This window comes from Myotis brandtii, unplaced genomic scaffold (assembly GCF_000412655.1).
Source record: "Myotis brandtii unplaced genomic scaffold, ASM41265v1 scaffold383, whole genome shotgun sequence".
NCBI classification, from domain to species: Eukaryota; Metazoa; Chordata; class Mammalia; order Chiroptera; family Vespertilionidae; genus Myotis; species Myotis brandtii.
In genome coordinates this window covers 887,117-893,823 of record NW_005364711.1, presented here as the reverse complement: position 1 = coordinate 893,823, position 6,707 = coordinate 887,117, and positions in this window count along the sequence as shown.

Below are 6,707 nucleotides of genomic sequence, written 5' to 3'. Positions count from 1 at the left end.
CCCAGGACAGATACCACAAATTCCTTCATCATCATGTTAATTGTTCCTGCACCCACCTAAGTATGTGTCCATCATTTTACTTTTTATCCAATCCCAGGGGTTTCCCTGCTTTGCTTATCCCACCTCCTTAATCTACCACCAATGAATTTCATGTAACCCACCTATGTTCCTCCTTTGATTGAAATGTATAAATACAGATGTAACCCCGCCATTCTCCGGAGCATTCTCAATTCGTTGAGGTTCTGCTTCCCGGCATATGTCGACAGTTTGGCTCAAATAAACTCACAAAAATTCTTTACAGGTTTCAATGTTTTGGTTTTTTTTACATTAACATTACAATGTATTGTTTAAAAAATGGCCCTGGTCAATTTTTCTCAGTTGTTAGAGCAGGGGTCCTCAAACTACGGTCTGAGGGCCACATGCAAATACAAATATTGTATTTGTTCCCGTTTTGTTTTTTTACTTCAAAATAAGATATGTGCAGTGTGCATAGGAATTTGTTCATAGTTTTTTTTTAAACTATAGTCCGGCCCTCCAACGGTCTGAGGGACAGTGAACTGGCCCCCTGTTTAAAAAGTTTGAGGACCCCTGGGTTAGAGCATCGGCCTGTGGACTGAAGGGTCGCAGGTTCAATTCCGGTCAAGGGCATGTACCTCGATTGCATGTTTGATTCCCGGCCCAGGTCAAAGTGGCTGGGGGAAGCAACCAAGTGATGTGTCTCTCTCACATTGATGTTTCTCTCTCTTTGTCTTTCCCCTTTCCTTCCACTCTCTCTCAAAATCAATGGGAAAAATATCCTTGGGTGAGGATTAACAACAACAAAAAGAATGTTTGTGGATTCTTGTTTCCCAGATGTTTAGAAGGGCTGATTAGACAGTAAAAATTACTGGGAGGCGCATATCTTATGTTTTTCAAATTCCACGCAGTAGATATTTACTAAGACCTGGTAGGCTAAATTCATCCCACTGTGGTTAAAGCATATGCTTTGTATTATTTAATCTTTTAAAATTTATGAAGACTTGTTTTATTACCTGAATGTGGTCTATCTTGTTATTGGGTACTGCTTGCATGGCATCTCTTTTTCCATCCTTTTTTCTCAAAAGGAGAGGGGAGGGAAGGGGAGGGGAGGGGAGGGGAGGGGAGGGATATGAGAACAAAGCATGGATCGGCTGCTTCCTGCACACTCCCTACTGGATCGAGTCCTCAACCTGGGCATGTGCCCTGACCAGAATCAAACTGGCAAACTTTTGTTGTGTGGGACCACGCCCAATGTGCAGTGTGCATAGGAATTTGTTCATAGTTTTTTTTTAAACTATAGTCCGGCCCTCCAACGGTCTGAGGGACAGTGAACTGGCCCCCTGTTTAAAAAGTTTGAGGACCCCTGGGTTAGAGCATCGGCCTGTGGACTGAAGGGTCGCAGGTTCAATTCCGGTCAAGGGCATGTACCTCGATTGCATGTTTGATTCCCGGCCCAGGTCAAAGTGGCTGGGGGAAGCAACCAAGTGATGTGTCTCTCTCACATTGATGTTTCTCTCTCTTTGTCTTTCCCCTTTCCTTCCACTCTCTCTCAAAATCAATGGGAAAAATATCCTTGGGTGAGGATTAACAACAACAAAAAGAATGTTTGTGGATTCTTGTTTCCCAGATGTTTAGAAGGGCTGATTAGACAGTAAAAATTACTGGGAGGCGCATATCTTATGTTTTTCAAATTCCACGCAGTAGATATTTACTAAGACCTGGTAGGCTAAATTCATCCCACTGTGGTTAAAGCATATGCTTTGTATTATTTAATCTTTTAAAATTTATGAAGACTTGTTTTATTACCTGAATGTGGTCTATCTTGTTATTGGGTACTGCTTGCATGGCATCTCTTTTTCCATCCTTTTTTCTCAAAAGGAGAGGGGAGGGAAGGGGAGGGGAGGGGAGGGGAGGGGAGGGATATGAGAACAAAGCATGGATCGGCTGCTTCCTGCACACTCCCTACTGGATCGAGTCCTCAACCTGGGCATGTGCCCTGACCAGAATCAAACTGGCAAACTTTTGGTGTGTGGGACCACGCCCAACAAACTGAGCCACACCAGCCAGGGCTCCATCCTTTTATTTTCAGCTCATTTGTGGCTTTGCATCTTAAGTGTGGCTCTTATAGACAGCATATAGTCAGATCATGTTTTTAATACATTCTACCAATCTCTGCCTTTTAATTGGAACGTTTACATTAAATTACTGATAAGGATTTACATCTGCCATTTACTATATATTTTTGCCTTACATCTTTTCTGTTCTTCTCTCTCCATTATTGCCTTCTCATTATTTTTATTCCTTTGTTATTTCTTCAAATATTCTTTCTGCCCTCCCTCTCTCTCCTCTCCTGTAGGAACTCTGTGATGTTGGTATGCTTGTTGGTGTCCCACAGGTCTCTGAGGCTCTGTTCATTTTTTTCTTTTTTAAAAAATTTTCTTTATTTTTTTTTTTCCCTTTCTGTTTCACAGACTGGGTCATCTCAATTGACCTCTAGCCAGATTCTTTCTTCTGCCTGCTCAAATCTGCTGCTGTGTTCCTCTTGTGAATGTTTTGTTTCGGTTACTGTATACTTCAACTCCAGAATTTATGTTTGGCTCTTTAAAAAAAATAATTTCTATCTTTGTATTGATAGTCTCTATTTAGAGAGACATCATTCTCATACTTTCCTTAGACATAGTTTCCTAAAGTTCTTTGAACATTTTTAAAATAGCTGATTTAAAGTTTTTGTCTATGTAAATCCAATACCTGTACTTCCTCAGGACAATTCCTGTTGATTTCCTTTCTCATATGGGTCATTCTTTCTTGTTTCTATACCATAATTTTTTGTTCAAAACCTGATATTTAAAATAATACAATGTAGCCAGTTGGTGTGGCTCAGTGGTTGAGCATCGACCTATGAACCAGGAGGTCACGGTTTGATCCCTGGTCAGGGTACGTGCCTGGGTTGCGGACTCAATCCCCCAGTGTGGGGCTTCCAGGAGGCAGCCGATCAATGATTCTCTCTCATCATTGATGTTTCTCTCTCTCTCTCCCTCTCCCTTCCTCTCTGAAATAAAAACATATATAAAAAAAATAAAATACAATGTGGCACTGTGGACACCAGATTCCCCCATTCCCAGGGTTTGTTGTTGAGGCTGTTTGTTGTTGTTTTTATTTGTTTAGAGACTTTCTCCCCCCCCCCCCCACAGGTGGAAACATTTTACACTTTTATTTATTTTATTTTTATTTTAATATATTTTATTGATTTTTTACAGAGAGGAAGGGAGAGGAATAGAGAGTTAGAAACATCCATGAGAGAGAAACATCAATCAGCTGCCTCCTGCACACTCCCTACTGGGGATGTGCCCGAAACCAAGGTACATGCCCTTGACCGGAATTGAACCTGGGACCCTTGAGTCTGCAGGCTGACGCTCTATCCACTGAGCCAAACCGGTTAGGGCTAGAGACTTTCTGACTTAATTCCATGAAATCTGTATTCTTTGTCATACGTTGCTAATAGAGTCTCTGCTCCCTTAGCCTAGTGAGCAGTTAATGACCAGATAGAGATGTCCTTAAATGCCTAGAAACCAATATGTTTCCCAGTGTTTTCTAAGGTCTTGGAGTTGATTACAGACTGTTGGTTTTCAAGACTACCATAGAGCTGGGGTTGGAGTAATGAAATAGAGAAAGTTGAAACACCACAGCTTGCTGTTCTTACCAAAATTCAGCCACTTTTCTTGAATAAGCGTTCCCCGATTTGTTGCAAGGTCTTTGCTAATTTTCACAGTTACAAAAAAAGTTGATTCTGACAATTTTTGCCTCCATAAGATGGAGGCAAAATTTTCAGAGGTCCTTACTCTACCATTTTTGCTGTTTTTTTTTTTTAACCCAGGATAACCTTTTATCATATCATATTATTAAGTTTGTAAAAAGAACCAAAAAAGACATTATTAATAAATTTCCTGGTAGAAACTAAGAATTCATCAACCTGAAATCTTTCTTTTCTTCCTGTAATCATTTTTTTAAATTTTCTTTTAAATTATAGTGTACATACAATATTATATTAGTTTCAGGTAAAAGCATAGTGATTAGACATTTATATACCTTATGAAGTAATCACTACAATAAATCTAGTAACCATCTGTCACCTACATAGTTGTTACAATATTATTGACTATATTTCCTTCTTACATTACATCCCTGTGACTCATAATTGGCAGTTTGGAACTTCTTAATCTTCTTCACTTTTTCACCCATCTCACTACCACTGCCCATCTGTCAACCATTAGTTTGTTTGCTGTATATATAAAAATGTTTCTGTTTTGTTTGCTTGCTTGTTTTTTAGATTTCAACATATTACTCTTTCAATGTCAGTAGAATCTGCAGCAATAACACCTTTAAATTCCTGATATATTTAGGTAATCTGTATTTTTCTCCTGATTAATTCACCTAATAGATTATTTTTATTTTTTCAAAGAACCAGCTTTTGTCTTTAATTTTCTGTCACTTGTCTGCTTTTTTGTTATTGTTGATTTCTTCTATTACCTATTATTTCCTTCCATTTACTTTTGGTTTAATTTGCTCTTCTTTTTCAAGCTTATTGTTGGAATATTAGATCATTACTGTTACACTTTGTTCTTTTCTAATATAGGCATTTAAAACTATAAGTTTTTGTTCCTATGTTCCTCTTTTTAATCTTCTTTTAGACTAATCAAATATATTATACATTTCATTTTTATTTCCAGTTATTGGCCTTTTATCTATACTTGTTTTAAAATATATTTTTATTTATTTCAGAGAGGGAGGGAGTGGGAGATAGAAACATCAATGATGAGAGAGAACCATTGATCCGCTACCTCCTGCACGCCCCCTGCTGGAGATTGAGCCTGTAAGCCAGGCATGTGCCCTGACTGGGAATCAAACCATGACCTCTTGGGTCATAGGTTCATGCTCAATCACTGAGCCATTGCTGGCCGGGCTACGTATGCTTTTTATTATATTTCTAGTGGGTCTAGAAATTACAATATACATCCTAAACTTATCACAGTCTATTTAGAATTAACATTGCATTAATAATTCATGATAATTTTATTACATTAAAATTTTATATAGCATCTCATTTGCTATTGTTTTCATATATTTTACATATACATACATAATAAACCCCATACTATTATGAAAATCATTAAACAAGGAAGTTAGCAGACTGAGGTGGCTCTGACGTGAGCAAGCCAAAATCTAAGCCAGAGTCACTTCCTATAAACACCTCGAGGTTAGGAAAGCAAAACTAAACAACAGCACTTGGCTTTCCTAAATAGGAAAACTGCTTACACTATAGCCAATTAAATAATAAAATACTTATTTTTAAAAAATTTTTTTATCTTTATTGTTGAAAGTATTACAAGATATCCCTTTTGTTCCCCCATTGACCTCCTCCACCTGGCCCCAATAATAAAAGACTTTCCTCTCGCTCCTGCTAATAGAGCCCCCCTAACCACTTCTGATTTTGCACTGGCTGATTTGAATCAGGTTGCTTACATAAACTCTTCAAAAATGTATATGCCTTAGTTTACCTTTTAACAGTATTACTATATATAATTACTTTAGAGGCCCAATGCATGAAATTTGTGCAAGGGGCTTGGTCCCTGCCGCCGCTGCCACGGTGGCCGCCTCTGCCTCAGCCCCCGCCACTGTGGCTTCGTCCAGAAGGTCATCCGGAAGGATGTCCAGTCTAATTAGCATATTATGCTCTTATTATTATAGATTTGCTTTAAAGTTACCTCAAAGAAAATATAGTTGTGTATAAAAAGAGATATATCCTCCACATATTTACCATTCCCAGTACTCTTCATTCCTTCCTATGGATACAAGTTTACTTTAGCATAATCTGTAGTGCAGGCCTTCTGACAATGAATTCTTTCAGCTTTTATCTCAAAATGTCTTTATTTTGTCTTCATTTCAATGGATAATTTCAAAGAATCTAAAATTCTAGATTGACTTGCTTTCAACATTTTACTCATTTAAAAAAAACTGATTTGAGAGAGACAGACATCGATCTGTTGTTCCATTTATTTAAGCATTCATTGGTTGATTCTTGTAGGTGCCCTGACCAGGGATTGAACCCACGACCTTGGCTCATTAGGACAACACTCTAACCAAGTGAGCTATCTGGCCAAGGCGTGTTTTGTTTTAAAATCAGACATTACCTTATAGCCACATTTCATGTACTAAAACCCTACCAAAACCCTATAAATCAGCGGTCGCCAACCGGTGGTCCAAGAACCACTGGTGGTCCGTGAGGTCCAAAAGGTTGGCAACCGCTGCTATAAATGGTGCCCCCAAATCCAGTCATTTAACATGTGGGGTTGCATCACTGCAAAGTTAACAAAGTGTCTGTAGAGCGTCCTTCAGAGGACAGGGCCAATCACCAATCCCATTACACCCCACATGCTTTTCTCTGAGATTTCATTGTATTTATTTTCCTTTACTCCCTTATCAGTTCATTTCGGAATGATTGTTCCCTCCTGTTAATGGAAAAACAAAAAACCTGAGTCACTATCTTAATATAACCTCTTTCAAAGTGGGGGTCATGGCCAGAGCCCTGGGATAAAAACTATACTGAACCTTCAAGCCTTCTAGAATAAAAGCATGACTAATGAGAATTAGGAGCTGACTTCCTCCTACCTAAAGATACAATTAAAGAAAGT